The following is a 25,743-nucleotide window of genomic DNA, read 5'->3' on the forward strand; positions in this document are numbered from 1 at the left end:
GCTAGTCCACATTCCAATCTAAGGGTACATGGCCTTGAGAGCTGGTACCTGTGCTTTCCTGGTCTTCATCAAGCTGTCATCCCCACTCCCTGTTTCCCATCACATCCTTATAAATGTTTATTACCCATTTGTCCTCTTATTCCCCTTGCCCCCTCCCTTCTAACATTTGATGGCAGGATCCCAGCAACGCATCAAGCCAAAGATGGCATGACTAACACTGACTGCAATCTTCTAAACATTTACTTTGAAGTACCATTCTTGTATTCAGTTAAATATCTGAGCCCAGTTGCTTAGCATTGCTCTCAGTGTTTTATTTGAGGTTACTTATGTCTATAGATTGAAACTGAGTTCTGATAATCTGAGTTCTGACCCCCTCACTGTATCTGTGTAAGATGATTAAATGTTCCTGTACTGTTTTATGTTTAGAATGTAATTAAATTATTAAAGTTCTATATCTTGAAGCACATCCAAGGAATTAGGAATGCTTGATAGATTTAATAGTCCATTTCATCCTTTAAGCAGAATTCTTTGCTATATATCACAACTAAATTTTGAACGTCATCTATACTACAGAAGCAGTCTTTTTTAGGTAGAATATTAGTCCTAACATGCATAAAATCTAATGTAATGTTTGAATCCTGCTCTATATTGTCATACAGAGGCCAAATCTGTGATGGGAGAAATGTGCATAAGCAATTTTAATCAGACATTAAAATTATTATTATTTTAATGTGAGATTATTTGATTTCTATTATATTGAAATATTTTTAATATGTTTATTACTTTGTGGCCAACAGTTCTCTGATTTTAGTGGATGATGAATGTTCTCCTTGTATACATTGTATTACATAAAATGGCACTAAACATTACTGCTTTGAGGGTCTGCAATATACAAAATAGCAAAAGAAAGAGAGAGAATGAAAGTTGGAATATATAAGGAAAGACTGCATGATAAAAGAATGCAGCTATATATTCCTTTAGTTTTTAAATTCATTTTGTATTTATTTTATTTATTTATTTTAATTCCATTTATATCCCGCCCTTCTCCGAAGACTCAGGGCGGCTTACAAGCTTAGCAGTAGCTAAGTAGTGTGTATGAATCTCTTAATAAAATTTATCTTGATAGATTATTTAAATTGATGTGCAAAACTAGATTTTCTGCATAATTTTTCATTCAAATGTTTTCCCCTTGTCCAGGGACTGCATGAAAATGGGAGAAGTGGATGGCAAAAAGATTGGATGTACTGTCAGTTTGTTGGTGTGTATCTCTTTGATTCTGGATATTTTGCTATTCCATATTAAAAATATCAAAGATTAGTTGAGAAGCATATTCTTTAACAGCCTACTTTCCAGAAAAATTAGAAGTGCAAATTCTACTGCACAAGTGATGTACAGCAATAAATTTAAAGCCTATTTTAAAATATTGAAATATTTATGCTATATTGAATATATATTAATAGTTACCTAGTCAATGTCTTTGGAAGTATGCGGGAGAAAAAGTGCAAATCTAGGAATAAAGGGATATGTGAGAGCTTAGTATATGCTACTAGACTTTTCTAAAGGATGGAAATGAGAACAGAGATTATTCTACTAGCCAAACTTACCATCTTTCAGAGAGCTTCATGGCACTGCTAGGATCTGAATCTACTTTTCCCAATCCAATCCTAGTTCTACTTCAATACTAACTGCTACAGTGAGGGAAAAAATTATTTGATCACCTGCTGATTTTGTACGTTTGTCCACTGACAAAGAAATGATCAGTCTATAATTTTAATGGTAGATTTATTTTAACAGTGAGAGACAGAATAACAACAAAAGAAATCCAGAAAAATGCATTTCAAAAAAGTTATAAATTGATTTGGATTTTAATGAGTGAAATAGATTCCCTTGAAGACCACTCGGAGGCTCCAGCTGGTACAGAATGCAGCCGCGAGAGTTGTCTTGGGAGTTTCCCGGTACTCCCATGTTACACCTTTGCTCCGCGAGCTGCATTGGCTACCAGTTGTCTTCCGGGTGAGGTTCAAGGTTTTGGTAATGGTTTTCAAGGCCCTACATGGCATGGGTCCGGAGTACCTCGGGGATCACCTGCTGCCTGCGTCAACTTCCCTCCGCCCTGTGCGTTCCCACAGAGAGGGCCTCTTCAGGGTGCCACCGGTCAGAGAATGTCGGCTGGTGGCCCCCAGGGGGAGGGCCTTCTCTGTGGGCGCCCCGGCTTTATGGAATCAGCTGCCGGTTGAGCTCCGGATGGCACCTGACCTTCGCTCCTTCCGACGCGGTCTGAAGACCTACCTATTTGAACAAGCCGGCCTGGCCTGATGGGGGATGTGCTGGGGTTTTTATTGTGGATTTTTATATGATTCTATTGTTTTAGCTCGGGCTCTTATTTAATTCTTTTTTTAATTTTTGTATTCTGTATTTTTATATGTGCCCTGTTCACCGCCCTGAGTCCTTCGGGAGAAGGGTGGTATACAAATATAATAAATGAAAATGAAACTAAATGAAATAAGTATTTGATCCCTTCACAAAACATGACTTAGTACTTGGTGGCAAAACCCTTGTTGGCAATTACAAAGGGTAGATGTTTCTTGTCGTTGGCCACCAGGTTTGCACACATCTCAGGAGGGATTTTGTCCCACTCCTGTTTGCAGATCCTCTCCAAGTCATTAAGGTTTCTAGGCTGACGTTTGGCAGCTCAAACCTTCAGCTCCCTCCACAGATTTTCTATGGGAATTAAGGTCTGGAGACAGGCTAGGCCACTCCAGGGCCTTAATGTACTTCTTCTTGAGCCACTCCTTTGTTGCCTTGGCCATATGTTTTGGGTCATTGCCATGCTGGAATATTCATTCATGACCCACCATGTTTGATGGTGGAAATGGTGTTCTTAGGGTCATAGGCAGCATTCCTGTTCCTCCTAACATGGCAAGTTGAGTTGATGCCAAAGAGTTTGATTTTGGTCTCACCTGACCACAACACTTTCACCCAGTACTCCTCTTAATCATTCAGATGTTCATTGGCAAAGTTCAGATGAGCCTGTACATATGCTTTTTTGAGCAGGGGGACTTTGTGTGCACTGCAGGATTTCAGTCCTTCACGACGTAGTGTGTTACCAATTGTTTTCTTGGTGGCTATAGTTCCAGCTGCCTTGAGATCATTGACAAGATCCTCCTGTATAGTTTTGGGCTGATTCCTCCATGAGGTGAGATCTTGCATGGAGCCCCAGACCGAGGGAGATTGACAGTTATTTTGTGTTTCTTCCATTTGCAAATAACTGCACCAAATGTTGTCCCCTTCTCACCAAGCTGCTTGGCGATAGTCTTGTAGCCCATTCCAGCCTTGTGTAGGTCTACAATCCTGTCCTGGACATCCTTGGACAGCTCTTTGGTCTTCGCCATAGTGGAGAGTTTGGAATCTGATTGATTGGTTATGTGGGCAGGTGTCTTTTATACAGAGAGTGCTCCTAATCTCAGCTTGTTACCTGGGAGCCAGAAATCTTGCTGATTGATAAGGGATCAAATACTTATTTCATTCATTAAAATGCAAATCAACTTATATCTTTTTTTGAAATGCTTATTCTGGATTTTTTTGTTCTTATTCTGTCTCTCACTGTTAAAATAAGTCTACCATTAAAATTATAGACTGATCAGTTCTTTGTCAGTGGGCAAACATACAAAATCAGCAGGGGATCAAATAATTTTTTTCCTCACTATATATCACACTCTACCTTAAGTATATCAGTTATACTATTATTGAGACACAGTTTATAGAATATGATACTATATTAAAAATACACAAAAGGAATCCTAAGAATAAATAATATCAAGTTCAAGAAGTTAAAGTATCATATTTTATATACCTGCCATACATACAATAGTGAAACAGTAATAGTTTTTACATTATTCAAGTACATGGGATTATCAGTTGTCGTGTTGGTATCATAATGAGAGGTAAAAGGCCAGGGTATCTGTCATTTAGGAGAGGGGTCTTGTTGTAATATCAACTAACTTTAGATTGGAAACTAACAAATCTTTTAAAACTTATAAATATGTAATATACAAATTTACATGGAAGTAAGCCCAACTGAAATCAGTTGTCCTTATTTTAACTAGATACGAGGAATATTTTTATAATGTGACAAACCTCATCTAAATATATAAAAATAGCCAACTGTTCTACCAATGTCTTTGTGACCAACCTATGCTAAGAGCTATTTGATTGCTGGAAGCCCATAAATGCTGTGGCTAAACTGGAATGCCTTCGTTCTTAAAAGAAAACAAGAAAAGGCTAGAAACATTCAAACTTGTGCCATTTATTTCAAGAACCAAATAGTTGTTAACAGCAAGAGCTTGCCAGAGTCTGAATCCATGGTGACATTTTAATTGCAGGGTATTTTTTTTACCTAAGGCATGGACTCCCACTGCTCTTTTCTTTCATTACTCTTTTCAATATGGACTCAGCATTTGATAAATACTTTACCTTAGATTTCTGATGTAGAAGAACATGCCTTCTACATGACTTACAATCCTGCCTATTCCCTTGAAAGACAATTCCAGTATTTCAGCTCATGAAATTAAAAGGTAAAAATGCTAGTTTTAGCTTGCAGTATTCTTCTGCAATTCTATTTAACCTACATTATTTAATATAGTCTTTTCTGACTATCCACAAGAATATTTTTTATCCATTGCAGCAATGCTTGTGGCCCACAGGGATGCTGCATGGAAGTGGATTTTTTATAAATATTATAGGCTGAAGTGATGGGAAAGTCAGAATAATATCTTTGGAATGATCACAGGGACAAATAACATTTCAATGCACAATTCTATTTGACTTTAAATCTTATGGTCCAATTTTATAATCACATTTCTACATTTCCTTCTGTTATGTGCTCCTGGCTACTTTCCTTTGGAACCAGTGGCAAGATTGCCTGACCAGTAACCACCCAAGGCACAGCGAAGGCCTTTTGTTTCATTTATTTCAACAAATGGGGAGAGAAGCTATCAAAGCTTGGTTCTCTCCAAAGTTTCAGCCCAAAATATTCTCTTTTTTATATAACCCTGTCCCAGCTGCCACATCCCTCCTTGTTCTCCATTGGCTGAGGTACTATGAAGTTACACTCTTCCCGACTGCCTCCTACATACTAAATCATACATCACATGTACATTAAAAATAGGAGGTAAGATATGTAAGGTGTGTCAAATAATATTCAGTAAGATATTAGGCATGCTGAATTGTCTGTTTTGAGTTCTGGGATGTTTTATGGCTTCTTACAACAATAGATTCTTTCCTGTTTTTCAGTTTTAGGCTTGCCTATGATCAAATTCAGCTACTTTTCCTGTTATCCAATTTCCTCTTACAGCTACATTCTCTTACAATTTTAAGACTTTTCCTTTATTTCTATCACTTTTTACACAGCTCAGTTCAAAAAGACAAATTTGGCTTCAAGAATTTTTTACATATAATTTTAGCACAATTCCATATCTAAAAATAGCATTATTATTTAAAATAGCTATTTATAATGGACAGAAATTGAGTCAAGGCTATAATGCTCAAAGGTTTAATTTAATTATGTGTAGCACTTTGTTTAGAAATATGTTTTTCTATGATGCATATTCATATATGCAAATCATTGTTATGCAGTCATTAAGTGATAGAAAAAAACATAGATTTCAGTCGTTAGTTAGTTATAAGTGTGCTTCTAATCTAGAATGCAAAACACACAAAGGAAATAGCACTAGAACAATCCACAAGCAGGAGATTTCATTCCTAGTTACAATATGACTCTTATTTGAAAAATCCATCTCCTTGCTAGGACAAATATAAAAGTTATATCTAGTAGAGAGATAGGAATAAATCCATCATCATCACACAAGATATACATGTTTCTAATATCAACAAAAGTTCTTTTGGTAGGCATAGTCATACGCTGAACTTTCTATGCCACGCACTTTTAATATATGCTTCATTATTCAAATAATTAAACAAAATAAATTCCCAAAAATCTATATAGGTTGTTTATTGCAAGAGCAATCAATTTGTTTAAAACTGGAACATTAGCTTTAGTCCAGTACTGCAGTAAAATTGTCAAAAAGTTTGACAAAGCATTCAGTCCCCTGAATTCCCAATCATTAATATCATATTTGGCAGATTTTTTTTTGGGAACAAAAATATTGTTTTTGCTTTTTAAAAGGTGGTTAAGGGAGGGGAGGCATCTAACAATCTGTCTTTGACCTCTCATTCAAATAGCCATCTGCTCCTGAATTTAGATGGCATGATTTTGAAAGACAGGGTTTTTTCCCTTCCTTCCCTAGGCTATTCTGTTCCCATTGCTACACTTTAAAAATGCTGACAAGTAAGGAAGAACAACAAGCAAACAACAGCTCCACTACTTCTGATAATATCATTAGCATGTTTCTAGTTTGTGTGAATATGTTGTAATACCTAAGCTTAGGAAAGTAGCCTATTTATCAATTAAGATTTAGATAAAACTTCTGAAATTTTTAAACATGTATTTTATTCACTTTCTGAGTTTAATATGTTTTGTACATGTCAGTCATACAATGTATTCCTTTCTTTTTTTATTTAATTTTTAAAATATAAAATAATTGTTTAAGATTTGTGAACAAAACATTCACATCATTTTCAAGACAGAGACCTGAGTGATTTGTAGAATATAGTTAAATTAGCTGTTGTAATGCTATTCATAATTTCCTTTGGTTCCAGAATTTCTATAAAACAGAACTGAATAAAGAAGAGATGTATATTAGGTACATACATAAACTATATGATCTGCACCTAAAAGCACAAAACTTTACAGGTAAATATTTTTTTCACATAACCTGGACAAAATAGTTTTGAAAATATTCTAAACATATATTACCTAGATCTCGTTATTAGAAAAGTGGGATGATAATATATTATTCTATTTTTAATCTCAGGAAGTGGGAGAAGCACATTTTATTCTTCAGGTACCAAAATAAGTTGGTTGGTCTTACTGTAGACCATTATGATACAGGTTGTCCTTGACTTATGACTGTAATGGAGACTGCCCATTATGGTTGCAAGTTATGATGGTAATAGCCTTGCTTAATAACTCCAATCCCTCTTCTCCATGTTGTGGTTGTTAAGCAGAGCATGGGTGCCTCAAAATGGGGAAAATCTTAGGAGGCCTTGTGCTGGCCCAGGCCTGCATTTGCAGCACCTCCCACTTTTCAGTAGATATCCTTCAAGAAGCAGCCTTTCTACTGCAAGGCCTTCCTACACAGAGGCTATGTGGCGCTATCCTGGAAATGAGTGCCAGTTTTGAAAGCAGTAGCAATAAATTGTGGCTGCTCAGAAATAACACCCACTTCTTGGATGGTGCCACATGACTGCCACTATATAGGGAGGCTGAGGGGTGGAGTGGCCAGCTATCCTTCCCAAACGTAGCTTCTGGTTCTTTGCTATGCTCCTTGACCTCCCTATATAGTGGAGACCATGTGATGCCATCCCAGAAGAGTAAATGATGTGTAAATGATGGTTATAACATTACAGTTAAGAATCCTTACTGCAAATAAATATGTAAATATGAATGTTGCCTTCAACTATGTCAGAAAAGAATAATTTATTGGGGGGCAAATGAGTCTACCTGTTAGGAACCAAGGAACGAAGAATGACACAAGGAGTGACTTCTGAGTAGTTTCCTTATTGTTGCTCACCTACAGAAAGAAACCTTGCCAGACTAAAGCACCTATGTGCATAACTATCAGATATATATGCTACACCTTTCTACATATCAAAGATTCCAAGCTTTTTTGTCTCATTGCTTCCTGGGAAAGAGCCCTCCTTTTGCAACTCTGACCTATATTCCATTACACTAACCTCCATCTGCATTTAGCATATTATATTTAATTTATTCATATATCAAACTTTTTAACCATCCATCTTCCTCACCCATTTTTTTCTCCCTTCCTGCTATCCCTATTTTGAGTTGTAGTTCAGAAATTCTACTTTCGATTGACTGTTACTCAAGCTCTGCAAAATATGCCTAAGCTTAACTATAATTTATCTGAAACAAGCTGTCTTAAAACAGTAGTTCATGAAACTGTTCTGGTTCTATAATCCAGTATCAGGATTAATAATAGTTTAGTGTTTGTAGTACTAAATAACAGTTAAATAAAATCAGAAGCAAAAGATCCAGTCTCCTGCAGAAAAAAAGAAAATGAGAGAAACATGAATAGGCAAAGCTTGTTTCATTCTCATTATTTTATCCTGACATTTAAATGCAGTTGCAGTCTTAACATCAAGTAGCAAATTATTTAGTAACATATCAATTGTTTCTGGAATATATATTTTTCTGTTACTGTGTATATATTAAAATTGTTTCATGTTTATTTGTAAAACTCGACAGAGGCTGCCTATACACTCTTACTATATGATGAACTGTTGGAATGGTCTGACAGACCATTGCGGGAATTTCTGAACTATCCCATGCAGACAGAATGGCAGCGCAAAGAATTTCTTCATCTCACGATCATCCAGAATTTTGACAGAGGAAAAGTAAGAGAGTTTTGGTTGCTATTTTTCTTATTTGCTACTGCCTTCTTTTGAACAATTAATTATTAATATTGCTTGCCATCTGTTCTTTGAGGTACATCATATTTGATATGCAAATTAAATTGCACATACTCATACAGTATGAAATCCGAAGTTGGCTGTTTAGGGAAAATTTCAACCTGTAACCCATACACATATTTCACAGGACTTTTTTTCTCATAGAACGCTCAGAACGGAGTTCCGGCACCTTTTTTGGATGGAACCTTGTAGGGTAGGCAAGGCGGGTTGTATGACATGTGTGAGTTCCGCACCTTTTTCTTTTACAAAAAAAGCACTGTCATTTAATATATATCTTTCAGATAAGTTCAAATAGTTCAGATTGTAATATTGTTTTTTAAAACAAGGATGATTCATCTTTGATTCAATAGAGGTAATCCCCAAGTTATGAGTGTTCACTTAACGCTTCTTTGAAGTTACGTGATAAGCGCCCCCTAATGCTTACAAACAAGTTCTGAAATTACGAATATTGCAGCACCACAGCAGTCATTCACCCTTACAAGTGACCGCAGTGGCACTGCTACATTCATCCTGGTTATTCCCTCTCTCCCCACCCCACCCCAGGTCTCCCTAGGCACCAGGCCTTCAATATTCACCCTGCGAAGATTGAGATCCTTCACTTTCTTGGCTGTTCCAGGCCTTAGGTGCATTCACAGAGAATGGAGGCCTAAAGTAACACAAGATCACATGAGATCAGTGGGGCAAGATCTCACACTACTGATCTCTCATGATCTCATGGTACTTTAGGCCTCTGCTCTCTGCAACAGAGAATGGAACTGAGGCAGGGGGTGATTCCATGGCCTTCTGGTGGCCCATTCTGGATGCCGGATGCCTTCTCCAGGCCACTGCACTCAGATCTGAGGCTGGGGAATGCTTCCACGACCTTCCGGCAGCCCGTTTCCAGCAGCCTGGAAAAGGCCTCTGATGCCTGGATCAGGCCACCGGAGGACTGCAGAAGCATCTTCAGGAATCTGATTTTGGTGGCAGTAGCCTGGAGAAGGTGTCCAGTGCCTGGATTGGGCTGCTGGAGGGCCGTAGAAGCATTCCCTCCCCTTAGATCTGGATGGTAGCAGGAACCATGGCAGAGGGGAGATGGATCTTTTCCAGGTAAATCCAGCATGGCAGGAAGGGAGGGGGAAGCATGAGGTCAGGAAGGCCTTGGGGGTCTGTTCCATCACTAGGCTCTTCATTGCCTTCCCCACCCTGAAATACCTCATGTTCACTTAACAAGCCATGTGGGTCTTAAAGAGCAATGGAATGAATTCATTCGAGGTACGAGATTCACTCCCACAAGTTTTCGAGTTACAAGTGGAATGGGCAGACTTCATTACACTTGTAACTAAAGGACTACCTGTATTTGTACCTACTGTGCCCTGTTGTACTGATTTATGAGCTGAATTATATATTTTTAAATTCTATGATATTCTTAAAATGACAGGGTTTACAACAGGGGTGTCAAACTGCTGGTCTGTGGGCGAGATGCGTCATGACGAAAACACACCCATCCCATTGCTGGCAATGGCAAAAAAAGTCACAATATGTCGCAACATGCCACGTGACATTGCAAGTTTGACACCTGGCCTACATCAATAAAAACCAAGTCTATTTCAGGTTTGACTATCTTAGCTAAAAAGCTTGTGAACTCCAATTGTAATGCTAAAATATAAGGTTTTGATTATGGATTTTGTAATGTATTGGGCCTAGTTTAACTTGAGCTGTATCACGTGGGTTTTGAATGCTGTGAGATTGCTTAAGCAGGAAATTGGGTAATGGTCGCTGGCTCCTCAGACAGGCCATCTCCAGGACCACCATTGGTTGGCTCTAGGGTGGCAATAGGTTCCTTTAAACCTTTTGGCCACTGCATAGTGGCCAGAGTATAAATAGCCCTGGTTAACAGTTCAGTTCCTGCATTCAATAAAGCATGTTCCTGCCTGAACTCTCTCGCCTTGTCTCCTCCTTGCTGCAAAGAACCGAATACACAACACTGGCAATGAAGGTGGGATCTTGCTCCTTCAGAAGAGCTGAAAGTCACTAGGGGGTGAGGCCAACCAAAGCGCCTGGCAGGGAAAGCGTTCCCCCCCTTGGTTGGCCTAGCACAGCCATGCTAGTGACCACCAGCCCTGCGGACCAGTCCATGGGCCTACAAAGGATCAGGACAAGGAAGAAGATGAGCCCCAGACGCTAAGACTTCCCGAGATGGCGAAGGTCGGAAAGCTGGAAGAATTTGATGTCACTCACCCAGAGAGATGGTTGTCTTATATCTCAAGGATCGAAAATACGTTTGCGCCAACCAAGTCGCCAAAGATGGCCTGAAGACCACAACACTCCTGTGCGTCTGTGGGCCTGCAACATTCAACATCGTGGAGAATTTGGTTGCACTGGTGCAGCTGTAGTCCGTAACGTTTGCAGACTTGAAGAAACGGCTCGGCGACCATTTCCACCCCAAGCTTTCAGTAATAGCTTGGAGGCACACATTCAAAAAGAGAGTTCAGCAGCTGGGTGAAACAGCCACAGAATTCATTGCGGCATTAAGACAAGCTCCACGTCTGTGCCAATTCACCGATTTAGAAGAAAGGCTTCAAGACCGACTTGTCTGTGGACTTCGGAGCAGAGAGCTGCAGCAGAAACTCTTTGCCAAAGATACTCTTTCACTCCAGGAAGCATTGAAGGAGATCATGGTGAACGAAGCTGCTGGCAGGGCCATGAAAGCCATGCAGACTGCCAAAAGCACTCAGCATGAGGAGGCCGTCCACCACGAGGACGCTGAACTCACAGAAGACACCAAAAGCAACCACGAAGTGGACAAACTTCAACAGCACAACAACCAACAATGGCACAACGACCAACAACAAGGGACTACTTACAAGGCAAGTCCCTTCTCTCGATGTCCAGGTTGTGGCGGCCGCCACCAACACATGGACTGCAGGTTCTGGACAGCCACATGTCAGGCCTGCGGGAAGACCGGCCATATTGCTTTAGTCTGCAGAGATTGCCAGAAGGGCCACCAATCGGACATTCCGATCAGGAGAGTTACTGTTCTGTACCAGCCTGCTACCGGCCCTGCAGAAAAGGCAGGGACAACCCCTTTACAAACGGCAAAAGGCTGGAATTACGCCTGCCAAATTTATAGCTACAAAAACAAACAAGACACGAACCAAGAAACAGGAACTTTAAGAAACACGAACTATCCAAGCGGTTGCCTTCAGCAAACCAGCCCTCCCCACACATTCCCCTTATATAGAGTTCAGGGCGTGGCTTCTCTCTGCCTCCTTCCGAGAAGCCCCATTGCCTTCCTCTGTTTACTCCTAATTGACTGCCTCCTGCGTCGGGCATCCTTGAACAGGGCCAGCTGTGGGTCATCTTCATCCACGCTGTCAGGCTCACACAGCTGGGTCTCCGTGGTGACCAAGTGGGAGGGGCCTGGCTGAGGGCTCTCATCAGCAAGATCTTCAACCCCCTCAGCAAGGTCTTCAACACCCCCCTCCTCTTCCTCTGAGTCGTCCAACCCAACCGCCGAACCCACAGGCTGACCCTGAATCACAACAGTTACTGGGGCCCCGGGGCAGTTTAGCATAGGGTTTTGCTCCAGCCACTGGAGCATTTGCTGCACGGGAGCTTGCCGTCCCCTTAAGCCCAAATTCTGACTTCAAGTTGAGCTGCAAGGCATCCCTTGCAGGATGGAACTGGACACTGGGTCAGCCGTGTCCATCATTTCATTTGAAACATTCCGGTTAATCTGCAAGTGCAGCAAGAGGTGGGCCAAGCTCAGGCCATCTGACATTATCCTGACCGACTTCCAGAATTGAGTCACCATCAAGGGCAAGGCCACACTGGCCGTCAAATTCAAGGGGTTTTCAGGGCCCCTGGACATTATTGTACTGGAGAGTCAACGAATGAGCCTGATAGGATTTGATTGGTTTGATGCTTTGGGCATCCAGGTCACCGGAATCAACCGGACACAAATGGTAAACTTAGCTTCAGTATGCGAGGAGTTCGCAGATGTTTTTGACACTAGCCTTGGAACATACAAGGGCCCTCCGATAGCCTTTTTTTTATTGAAAAGTTTTACAGTACATTTTATCTTTAACAATCCCCCCTCCCACCACCCCTACCTAACCCTCCCTATCCCTCCCCCCCATTCCCCCTCCCCCCCTGACTTCCCAGAGCTAAGTACAAGGTATAAAAACAAAGAACAATCATAAACATCCATATGCTAAAAACAATAAACTATTAACTCTATCGCCCTCTAGCTCATATAAAATGGCTACAAGCAATACTAATGTTACATATAAAAAGAAAAAAAAAGAAAAAAGAAAAGGAAACTTATTCAAATGCTAAATGAAACTTTTTAGTCCCATATTTGTTCTGAATATAATCAATCCACTTTTTCCACTCCATAGTATAACGTTCTTGCGAATGATCTTTCAAGTAAGCCGAAATCTTTGCCATTTCCGCCAGGTCAGAAACCTTTAGAGTCCATTCTTCTATAGTCGGCAGTTCCTCCTTTTTCCAATATTGACCTATTAATAGTCTTGCTGCTGTAATTAAATTCAACATCAATTTAATGTCCACAACAGTAGCGTCTGTAATTATGCCCAGCAAAAACAATTGCGGACAAAACTTTATCCTTTGCTTAAAGATCTTCTGCATATTCCACCAAATTTTTATCCAAAAAGCCTTAACCTTTTTGCAGGTCCACCATATATGAAAATACGTTGCATCTTCACCACCACATCTCCAACATTTAGGGTGATAATTCAGATACATACTTGCAAGCTTTTTAGGATCTAAATGCCATCTATAAAACATTTTATAAAAGTTCTCTCTTAGGTTTTGGGCTTGCGTGAATTTTACGTTCCTCACCCAGATCTTTTCCCAAATATCCATTGTAATAACTTCTTGGATATTCTGGGCCCATTTTATCATAGAGTCTTTAACAAGTTCTGTTTCTGAGTCAATATCTATCAATGCGAGATAAATCCGTTTAATATGTGCTGGACCCTGATTTCTAATTTGCTTTATCAAATTTTCATCAGTCATTGAGAAACCAATTTTCTGGTCTTCTTTCCACCTGGCACGTAATTGAGTATATTGGAACCAAGTTTGGACAATCTTCTCATCTCGCAAGAGATTGTACGGCTTCAAACACCAGACGTTCCTTTCCAAACTTAAGATCTCCTTATACGTAGTCACATCATGTTTGAAGCCTACATTTATGTTTTCTATTGCATGTTTCGGGATTGCCCACAACGGCATCTTGCAGTCTAACTTATGTCTATACTTCTTCCAAACTCTCAACAATGCCTGTCTTAAAATATGCACTTTAAATACATTATCTACCTTCTTATCATACAACAAATATGCATGCCAGCCAAATAACAAGTCGTGGCCCTCAAGATTTAATAATCTCCCTTGTGTCAAATTAATCCAATCACTTATTCCTGACAATGCAGCAGCTTCATAATATAATTTAAGATTAGGCATTTTAAGACCACCTCTTTCACGAGTATCCTGCATAATCTTAAGTTTAATTCGTGGCCTTTTCCCTGCCCACACAAATTTATTGATACCCCGTTGCCATTCTTCCAAATTAGAATCTTTTTTAAGAATCGGTATCATTTGGAATAAAAATAAAAATTTAGGCAGGACATTCATTTTCACTGCTGCAATTCTTCCCAGTAAAGACAATTGCAATTTTTCCCAACTCTCCAATTCTTTTTGAATTTTTCCCCATAACTTTTCATAATTATTTTTATATAACTTTGCATTTGAGGGTGACAAATACACCCCCAAATATTTAACCCTTTTAACAATCTCAAATCCAGTTAATCCTTCTAAAAGGGCCTTTTGCGGTATTGTCATATTTTTGGCCAAAATTTTTGTTTTTTGTACATTAACCTTAAATCCAGAAACCTTCCCATATTGCATTATTATCTCCATCAGGTCCACAACAGAGCTTTCTGGCTGAGTCACCGTAACAACCAGATCGTCTGCAAACGCCCTCAATCTATAATCCTGATCTCTAATTTGAATACCCTTAATTTTTTCTGAATTCCGTATTTTTATCAATAATATCTCCAATGTTAAAACAAATAATAAAGGTGATAACGGACACCCTTGTCTTGTGCCCTTCTCAATATTGCATACTTCAGTCAGACTATTGTTAACTATTATTCGGGCAGTTTGTTTTTGATATAATGCCCTAATTGGTTGTAAAAATTTATCCCCAAAATTCATTTTATCTAAAACTTTCATCAAAAATTGCCAATTCAATTGATCAAAAGCTTTTTCAGCATCTAAGAAAATTAGCGCCGCAGGGATCTGGTTGTTCCTTTCCAAAAACTCCACCACATCAACTATATGCCTCACATTATTTTTCATTTGTCTACCACTAATAAACCCGGTTTGATCCCCATGAATCATCTGTTGCAAAACCCTCATCAATCTATTAGCTAATACCTTAGCAAATATCTTGTAGTCTGTATTTAAAAGTGATATTGGTCTGTAGTTTTTTACTTGAGTAGCATCTTGATCTTCCTTCGGAATCAAAGAAATAAAAGCAGTTCTCCAAGACGGAGGCACCTTTCCCCCCTTCTGAATTGTCTGAAACAATTCCCTTAATGGCTTTATCAGCTCCAATTGTAGATGTTTGTAGTAGACCGCCGTCAGACCATTCGTAACTGGCGCTTTATCCAACTTCAATTCCTTAATTGCTATAAAAATTTCTTCTTCTGTTATCAATTGATTAATCTCCTCCTTTTGTTCCTGTGTAAGAACCGGGATGCTAGCATTCTTCAAATATACATCAATATCTGTTTCATTAATCTTCTCCTTAACATATAGTTTAGAATAAAAATCCACAAAGGCTTCCTTGATAAGATCCTGTTGAAACACAACCTTTCCTTTGTATTCAATTTTATCTATGTTAGAGGCCCTTTGTTTTTTCCTTAACCTGTAGGCTAGCCACCTACCTGGTTTATTGGCATTGCAAAAAGTGTTATGCCTAGCAAACCGTAAGTTAGTTGCCACATCCGATGGATTCAAAATTAGGGCCTTTTCTTTTTCCCTAATTTCATTCTCCAGTTCTTTCCTCCTAATTTCCATATTACGTCTGTATTTATTATTCATATATATTAACACCCCTCTCATATAAGCTTTGCTAGCATCCCAAACCATGTCCATAGAAGTATCCTTGTTCATATTAATTTCAAAAAAGTCTTTCATCTGCTTTTTACATTCTTCCACATTTCTCTGATTTCTAAACAAATTCTCATTTAGACACCAGGAGCGCCTATCTCTATTGTCCTTATTGATCTCTAACCAGACTGGACTATGGTCAGATATAGTTCTTGCACAGATCTTTATCTTCTTAATCCTAGAAAAAAAATCATTAGTCAGTAATATAAAATCAATCCTAGAAAAAGATTGGTGTCTATCAGAAAAAAAAGTATAATCCTTTTCATGTAAATGCGTTTCACGCCAAATGTCTCGTAATTCCAGATCATCCTTCATTTCAAAAAAAGATTTAGGCAGTCTAGCATGACTCGGGGCATGTTTAAAAAAACCCGATTTGTCCAGCTGTACATCCAAGACACCATTCCAATCTCCCATAAAAATAAAAGATTTATAATCCAACTGGGTAATCTTTGTATGTAGTGAGCTATAAAAGTCAGCTTGTTGTTGATTTGGAGCATACAGTCCAACTAAAAGCGTTTTTTGCCTTCTAACAGCAAATCTATCATAACATATCTTCCTTGCTTATCTACTTCAATTAGTTCCGCTGTCAGAGTATTCTTAACATAAATAACCACTCCATTTTTCTTATTCATTGCAGAAGCAATAAATTGCGTACCCAACCTTGAATTCAACAAGTACTTTTGGTCCATAACCCTAATATGCGTTTCTTGCAAGCAAATAACGTCAGTCTTAAATTGATTTAAATATTGAAAAACTTTCTTTCTCTTCTGTGGTGAATTTAATCCATTAACATTCCAGGTTAGGAACTTAGTCACCATTCTTGGCATCCCGAAGCTTCTGGAGCACGTCTGCCAGGACCCCTGTAACTTCCTTAGGCCGCGCCCCTCCCACAGCTTCACTGTAAGTACACTTTGGAGGTTCCATAACTTTCTGCTGATCTTGTTCTTGCTCTTGTCTCACTCGTCTTAAAGCGGCACGTGTCATCCTCTGCTCTCCAGCAGCTGCCGATGAAACTGTAATTTGATCCCCTCCAGCACCATTCTCCTCTGTCTGTGTTCCATCAGCATCTTGAGGCTTTCCCTCGCCATATCCCTTTACAGCTTCCAGAAGTGATAGAGGGGTTGCTTTTAAAACTTTGCTGTAAAAATCACGTGCCTGAGTCACTGTAACCAGACGGTATCTTTTACCTTCATGCATCACCACCATGCCCACTGGAATCTCCCATCTAAACTTGATGTCACATTTCTTAAGTTCCTGTGCTAGGAAGGCAAAATCTTTCCTTCTCCTTAAAATCTTTGGAGGAATCTCTTTTAAAACCAAAACTTCTTGCTCAGCAACCACAAATGTAGTATCATAAGCAACTTGAATAACTTCATCCCTAATTGCTCTCTTTGTAAAGTAAACAACCACATCTCTAGGTAACTTCCTCTGCCTTGCAATCCAGGAGTTCACACGAAAGATTTTATCTATACTTCCCTCAATTTCAGCTGCTGATTGGCCCAGTATCACTTCCAAAGCCTCGGAGATCAGCTGCTTTAAATCTTCTTTAGGATTCTCTTTTAAGCCCCTGATTCTGATAGCAAACTCCATCTGATGGCACTGGACCAGACTCAAGTCTCCATCCATTTTATCCCTTATATTTTCATTCTCTAATACTTTTACTTCTAATATAGAGTTCTTTTGACTAAGATCCTCCACTTTTTCATCCAAGCTTTGCACACATACAACCACATTTTCAATTGTAGACAAGATGTCTGCCCTCATTGCTCTAAACTTCTCTTCCAGCTTCTCTTCCATTTTCTCCTCCAGCTTTTCCATCATATCTGACATTAATTGTGTTTGCTTTTCAAAGGCATCCTGTAAATCTTTAAGAGTCAGTGCCGGAGCAGGTGTGGGAGGGAGCAAAGCTTGCAACGAAGTCTGTTGCACCGGGGAAGCCCCCACACTCCGAAGAACTTTAGAGGCTTTCGTCGCCATCTTCCCCCACTTTCACTTGTTGCGCACTTTCACTTTTAATCCATAAAATCCGTTGAGCTAGAGAGTAAAGATAAAAGTCCACTTCACCTTGACCTCCTGTACCGCTCTGCCTGCGTCTTGATACTCAAGAGTCAGGGGTGGTTGCTAACGCTTGGCTCTGCTCCAAAAATCACAGAGCAGAGACGCTGCACAGCCCGGAGCAAACCCAGGCTTCGGGGGGGCTCAATCCTTCAGCTGCCCAAACTTAAAGCTCAGGCAGCCCCGGAGAGCTCAACCCCTACCTGGGGCCTCACCCCCTCCTCTTCTCCCGGGGAGGGGGCTTCCGAATCACCAAAACAGCTGATCGGCGCTGTTTTTCAGTGATTCAACAAAGCTGCGCAGCGGACAGCCCAGAGATGGCTGTCTTCAGCGTCGCATCACCACCGGAAGCCGGCCCTCCGATAGCCTTTAAACTTGATCCTGCCGTAATGCCTATCAGGATCAAACCCTGCAGAGTGTTTGATAATGACTTTCCATACCTGAAATTGGTTCCGTGAGATCGTTGGTTCGGCCCGGAGGACCCCGGAAGAGCCGCGGCTTGGGTTGGCTCCAACCAGCTGGTTTTCGGCTGCCAACAGCCCGACCAGCTGATTTTCGGAGCCGATGGAGCCGTGGCTTGGAACGACGCAGGGAGGAGTGTTCTGGAGAAACAGTGTGAGAAGGAGCATTTCGGAGCGTTTAGAGCTGATGAGCGGCGGAGGTTCCTGAGGTTCGTCCCTGTGAGTTCCAATGACCCTTGGAGGGGCCTTGGTTGGGCCCGGAAGATCCCGGAAGAGCTGAGGCTTTAGCGGTTCCAACCTGCTGGTTTTGGGCCTGTAATGGCTCTGACCGGTGATTTTTCGGAGCCGTTGGAGCTGCGGCTCGGAGTGACACACGGAAGAACGGCGTGTGGAGTGTTTTGGAACAGCAGAGTGGCGGTGGAGCCTGAAGTTGTCTCCCTGAGCTCCGGCGACCTTCGAAGGGGCCTGGTTGGGCCCGGAAGACCCCAGAAGAGCCGCGGCTTGTAACGGCTCCGACCAGCTGGTTTTGGCATGTAATGGCTTCGACCAGCTACTTTCGGAGCCGGTGGAGCTGCGGCTTGGTACGGTGTGTGGAAAACCGGTGTGTAGAGCGACTTGCGGAATGGCGGAATGGTGAGGAACAGCAATAATATCTATTGTGACTGGCAGAGAGGGCTTTATAGCTCCTTTGTACTCTATCAGCCAGTGCTGTACCCACCTATCGCCCAATTTCTCTGGACCTTTTGTACTCAGGACACCTGCTTATTTTACCATCCAGCAGGCTTTTATATCTATGCCAGTAACTGTCTCTTTGACTTCCGTCCCCTTTAAAGACTCAGAAGGACCCAGGTGCTGAGCCACTGTGAGAGAGTGGCTCGGAACTACCATCTGCTATCCCCCTTGAGGTGTGAGCTCTATGGGGGGTAGGCCTTACCCTGGATGTATTCTCCATTCCGCTTCCTGGTTCAGGCCTGCGACCGTCATGAGAGGATGGTGGCCGGCCTGCTCAGAGGTTATCCAACTCTAGTGGCAGTGGAGTTGGCTTGGCGGTCTGGACATCTATCCTCTTCTGATTCAAGATCCTCCTATTAATCATGGGTCTGCCTCTGCTGGACTCTCATAGACAACTATGGCTCATTTACACTACTCCAGCACAGATTTATTTGCTCTCGGGGTGCCCCCCCCTTCCTGGGAGTTACCCGCCTGTTTTTTGATTTCTCCTCTTGATGACGGGCCCAATTGTTGGGACCCTGAGAGATGGTTGGGTAGGGATAGGAACCTCTTCTATAAATTTAAGAAGAGGTTCCTGGTTTGTTTTTTATCGAAATATTTTATAGGGTTAGGGAGGGGGGAGGGTTTACAGTTTTGGTTGGATTCTTGGGGGTGTCCACCATCCGCTGGTCAGGCCAGGCCTGGAATAGATCACGGTCGGACAGGGCTTGGGCGGGTTGCCTCTGGGGCCCCGGAGCGGGGTGTGGGACTACCTATTCCCACGACGTTAGGGAATGGCAGCAGGTGTTCGAACAGAGGGCCGTATCAACATTCGGGAGTGCATCCCCACTGTATCCAAGCGGTGATGCGCTCCGACCCTCTGGTTTCGTTCCGTGGTCCCGGGAACAGGGATGTGCAGCCACCTGAGCTCAGGCTGGTGTATTTTAATGCCAGGTCCGTAGTTAATAAGGCTCCTCTCATCCGTGATTTGGTTGAGGAGGAGCGTGCGGACCTGGCTTGCATTACGGAGACCTGGTTGGGCCCAGAGGGAGGTGTCCCTCTGGTTGACATTTGCCCTCTGGGTTTCCGGGTGCTTCACCGGCCTCGGGCTCAGGGTAGGGGCGGGGGTGTGGCGGTAGTAGTGAGGGAGACCTTATGTCCGCGGGAGGCCAGCATTGTCCAAATAGCCGGGTGTGAGTCTCTCCTCATGAGATGTGGCCCTAATGCTCAGTTGGGCTTGCTGCTGCTGTACCTTTTGCCTAGTCCACAGGTCTGCAACCCGCGGCTCCGGAGCCACATGTGGCTCTTTCAGCCATCTCCTGCAGCTCCCAGTCTTCTGCCATGTGCTGTCAAAAAAAAAGGGGGGGACTAAAAAAGTTCGACCAATCAATTCAAATATGCAGGGTAGGTGCATATCTCGCCTTGGCTCCACTCTTCAGTCAAACCCTGTTCTGCGCATGCGCGCATGTATGCGCATGTGCACACATTTTTTGCGGCTCCCAGTTTTTCCTTTTGTGAGGGAACCGGTTCTGAGTGGCTCTTTCACTGTTTCAGGTTGCTGACCCCTGGCCTAGTCGCATAGCAGCAGCCCTGCCTGAGCTTCTCGACATCCTCTCGGGGTTGGTGATTGAGTTCCCCAGATTTATAATTTTGGGTGACTTTAATCTACCATCCCTGGGGGGATCATCTGAGTTAGCTCGGGAGTTCATGGCTTCCATGAAGGCCATGGACCTGACGCAAGTAATTCAGGACCCGACTCATGGGGGGGTCACACGCTCGATTTGATTTTTCTATCTGGCCGGTGGTTAAATGATCTGGGTGGCGGTTCTCCAACTGTTACGCTCCTGTCATGGACCGATCATCATCTCCTGCGGCTGGTCTTCCATTTTGCCAATCCCCATCGTGGGGTTGTTGAACCAACTAGATGGTTCCATCCCAGGCGCTTAATGGACCCTGAGCAGTTCCAGGTGGTGCTTGGGCCCCCACCTGCCACCCTAGTTCACAGCTCGGCCAAGGCCTTAGTGCAGGCCTGGGAAAAGGCTGCCATGGAGGCACTCAACCAAGTTGTACCCATGCGGCCCCTGACCCGGTGCAGATCCCAGTGGGCTCCGTGGTTTTCCACGGAGCTCCGGGAAATGAAGTGTCGGAGACGGGGCCTAGAGAGCTGTTGGAGGTCCAGCCGGTCTGAATCCGACCGATTGCAATTAAGATCCTTCACGAGATTTATCCTGTGGCGATGAGGATGGCGAGGTCTAACTACTTTGCCACCCTCATCACGTCCGCAGAGAATCGCCCGGCCGCCCTGTTCAGGGTGACTCGCTCCCTCCTGAATCGGGAGGTGAGGGAGGAGCCCTTGCAGGGTTGTGCCGAGGAGTTTAGCCAGCATCTGTCGGACAAAATCGCTCGGATCCGGACCGGTTTGGACTCCGACTGGGCAGAGTCTGACGGTGAGAACATGGGTGGTCTTGTCGATGTCATCTGGGAGGAGTTCGATCTTGTGACTCCAGAAGAGGTGGACAGGATTATGGGGAGGCTGAGCTCCACCACGTGTTTATTGGACCCGTGCCCCTCCTGGCTGGTATATTCGGCTCGGGAGGGGACACGAGGCTGGCTCCAGGCAGTGATAACTGCTTCTTTGAGCGAGGGTAGTTTTCCCGCCACCTTGAAGGAGGCGGTGGTGAGACCCCTCCTCAAGAAGCCTGCCCTGGACCCAGCTGTGTTAAACAACTATCGTCCGGTCTCCAATCTTCGCTTTCTTGCGAAGGTTGTCGAGAGTGTGGTGGCACAGCAGCTTCCTTTGTTCCTGGACGAAGCTGATTATCTAGACCCGTACCAATTGGGCTTCAGACCCGGGTACAGCACAGAGACGGCATTGGTCGCGCTGGTGAATGTTCTCTGGCGGGCTCGGGACAGGGGTTGCTCCTCTGTCCTAGTCCTGTTAGACCTCTCAGCGACTTTTGATACCATCGACCATGGTATCTTACTGTGGCGTCTTCGGGGATTGGGAGTGGGAGGCACCGTCTTACGGTGCTTCTCCTCCTACCTCCTGGGACATTCGCAGTCGGTGTTGGCAGGAGGACAGAGGTCGGCCTCGAGGCCTCTCATTTGTGGAGTCCCTCAGGGGTCGGTCCTCTCGCCTCTCCTGTTCAACATCTACATGAAGCCGCTGGGCGAGATCATTCGTGGTTTTGGAGTTTTTATTTCCACCCCAAACCACCCCAGTGATGCCCTCGACGTGATGTCCCGCTGCCTGGAGGCGGTCCGGGTCTGGATGGGGAGGAACAGGCTTCGGCTCAACCCTGACAAGACTGAGTGGCTGTTCATGCCGGCATCCCGGGAAATTCCGATTATTCCATCTCTGGCCATGGGGGGTGAGCTATTACCCCTCGTAGATAGGGCGCGCAACTTGGGGGTCCTTCTAGACTCACAGCTCTCTTTAGAAGAGCATATTGGAGCTGTGACTAGGGGGGCCTTTGCCCAGGTTCGCCTGGTGTGCCAGTTGCGACCCTATCTGGACCGGGATGCCTTGCGTACAGTCACTCATGCGCTCGTGACCTCTCGTCTAGACTACTGTAATGCTTTCTACATGGGGCTGCCCTTGAGGTCCACTCGGAGGCTTCAACTGGTGCAGAATGCAGCCGCGCAAGTTTTACTGGTAGTTTCCCAATACTCCCATGTTACACCTTTGCTCCGCGAGCTGCATTGGCTGCCGGTTGCCCTCCGGGTGAAATTCCAGGTGTTGGTAATGACTTACAAAGTCCTACATGGCATGGGCCCAGATTACCTACGGCAACACCTGCGGCCGGCGTCAACCTCCCTCCGTCCAGTGCGCTCCCACAGAGAGGGCCTCCTCAGGGTGCCTCCGATCAAAGAATGCCGATTGGTGGCCCCCAGGGGGAGGGCGTTCTCTGTGGAACCACTTGCCGGTGGAGCTCCGGATGGTCCCCGACCTTCGCTCCTTCCGGCGCGATCTAAAAACGTATTTATTTGAACAATCTGACCTGGTCTGATGGGTTAGGGTTGGGGTTTTAAACATGTTCTTAATTATTGTTTTAAATTTTAAATTTGGGCATTATATTTAATTGTATTTTAACTTTTATATTCTGTTTTTTATATTTATTGCCCTATACACCGCCCTGAGTCCTTCGGGAGAAGGGCAGTATAAAAATATAATAAATAAATAAAATAAATAAACCTCAATTGTCACGCCACTTAAGGCCAATGGGGAGGTCAGGATCTGTGCTGATTACAGGTGCACCATTAATCGGGCACTTAAGCAGCATGCGTACCCGGTGCCAGTCGTTAACCACATCTTGGTATCACTGCAAGGGGGTATGTTTTTCACAAAGTTAGATTTGGCACAGGCTTATCAACAGCTCCCTGTGGACGAGGCCACAGCCACTGCACAGACCATTTTAACACACAGGGGGGCTTTTAAAGTAAAGTGCCTTCAATTCGGGGTTAGTGTAGCCCCTGGCATTTTTCAAGGTGTTATGGAGCGTACACTCAAGGGCATTCCAGGTGTCTGCCCTTACTTCGACGATGTGCTCATCACCGGTGAGTCCACTGAGGTGCTTGCAAGGAGGCTTAAGGCCGTCCTTCAACGGTTCCACGAAGCGGGCCTTAAACTTAAAAAGAATAAGTGTAGCATTGGGGTCCCCTCTACTGAGTTCCTGGGTTTCCGTATTGATGCCGAAGGCATCCACCCTGCCGAGTCCAAGCTGAAGGCCATTCAGCTGGCACCTAGCCCCAAGTCAAAGGGAGAGCTTCAGGCATTCCTGGGCCTCTTCAATTTTTACTATGCATTCCTTCCTAACAAGGCCACAGTGGCAGAGCCGTTACACCGGCTCTTAGACAAAAACACCCCATGGAAGTGGACCAGGGTCCACAAAAACAGTTTTAAGGCAGTAAAGTCACTATTGTCTTCCAATTCAGTGCTCGCTCACTTTAAAGAGTCATTGCCTGTATGCCTTGCATGTGATGCATCCCCTTATGGGGTAGGGGCTGTTTTAAGTCATTTGGAATTGATGAGACTCAAGTCCCAATTGCATATTACTCTAGGACAGGGGTCGGCAACCGGAAAAAGGAAAAGAGCCACTCAGAACCGGTTCCATCACACAAACAAAAAAGTGGGAGCCGCAAAAAGTGTGCGCGTGTGTGTCCACTCACGCGCATGCGCAAAAAACATTTTGCGCATGCGCAAAATGGGAGGCACCTGCGCGGCGACGGGTCTCCCCTTTGGAGAGGTGCGCGCCGTCCCATTCGGAGACCTGCCGCGTTTGTCAAACATGGACGAACGCGTCAGCTGTGCAAACAGGACGGCGGTGGTTTGGAGAGTGCACGTGCACCTCTCCCAAGCCGCCGCCATCCCGTCCAGAGACCTGCCGCGTTCGTCAAACATGGACAAACGCGGCAGCTGTGCAAACGAGATGGCGGCGGTTTGGAGAGTGCGCGCGCACCTCTCCCAAGCCGCCGCTGTCCCGTCCGGAGACCTGCCGCGTTCGTCAAACATGGACGAACGCGGCAGCTGTGCAAACAGGATGGCGGCGGTTTGGAGAGTGCACGCGCACCTCTCCCAAGCCGCCGCCGTCCCATCCGGAGACTTGCCGCGTTCGTCAAACATGGACGAACATGGCAGCTGTGCAAACGAGACGGTGGCGGTTTGGAGAGTGCGCGCGCACCTCTCCCAAGCCGCCGCCGTCCCGTCCGGAGACCTGCCACGTTCGTCCATGTTTGACGAACGCAGCAGGTCTCCGAACCACCATAAAAAAGCGATGCAATTTCTCCTCAAGAGACGCGCCTTTATTCCTTACACAACATCCAGACTTTGGCTCCCTCCTTTCCAGCCTCAATCCACCGGGAGCGGGGGACGGTCGGGGGGGAGGAACGAGAGGGAAGATGCCGAAGGTCCGCCCCTGGCACCTCCTTGCTGCATTTCTTTTTTTTTTACCAGGGAGGGAGAAGGGCTTACCTGTGTGGCTCTGCCCGGCTGGTCCTTAGAGTGGGAGGCACAGCGAGATCGTCCCCCCCTCAAGAGAGAGAGAGAGCCCGAGAAGCCGGACCAGAGGCGGTGTCGGGTTTCTTCACCCCACCTCCCCGCACTCAAAGGTCGCCAAGCGCTTTAGCGGGCCCGTCGGTTTCTTCCGGCGAAGCTGCAGCTAAAGCTGCTAGTTCGCAAAGACTGCGGGCAAATCGCTCCCCTCTCCCACCCCTCCTCCTTCTCCAACCGGCCGGGCCGCCAACCTCTTTTTTGCTGGTTTCTAGGGGAACTGGGTAATGCTCAGCGCAGCCTGCCTGCGGGGACTATCGCGCGCGCACAGACATCCGAGCCCCGTCTAGGCCCGGGGAGGGGGGGAACGCACCAGGCGAACACGGCAGGTCTCCAAACGGGACGGCGGCGGTTTGGAGAGGTGAGCGCGCACCTCCACCCTTCGGAAAGGTGCGCACGCACCTCGGAACGGGCGGTGCCACTCTCCATTTGGAGAGGTGCGCGCGCAGCACTGCCCGTTCGAAGAGGTGCGCGCGCACCGGGCGACTGGGAGCCGCAGGAGACGGCTCAAAGAGCCGCATGCGGCTCTGGAGCCGCGGGTTGCCGACCCGTGCTCTAGGACATTGTCCTCTGCTGAGCGCCATTACGCGCAAATTGACAAAGAGGCCTTGGCCATTGTGGCTGGGGTGAAGAAATTCCATGATTATTTGTATGGCAGGGAATTCACAGTCTTCACAGATCATA

At 44.4% G+C, this 25,743-nt stretch overlaps 1 long non-coding RNA gene across 1 annotated transcript in view; it reads left to right on the forward strand.

Annotated features, from left to right (window-relative positions):
- Positions 1-25,743, forward strand: part of LOC308670003 — a 67,326-nt gene that overhangs the window by 28,243 nt on the left and 13,340 nt on the right. Inside the window, exons 3-4 of the long non-coding RNA XR_014026904.1 lie at positions 6,718-6,811; positions 8,384-8,532. This is a non-coding gene — a long non-coding RNA (uncharacterized lncRNA). The remainder of the gene's footprint in view (positions 1-6,717; positions 6,812-8,383; positions 8,533-25,743) is intronic.

Source organism: Vipera berus (assembly GCF_964194415.1).
Source record: "Vipera berus genome assembly, chromosome: 6".
NCBI lineage: Eukaryota > Metazoa > Chordata > Lepidosauria > Squamata > Viperidae > Vipera > Vipera berus.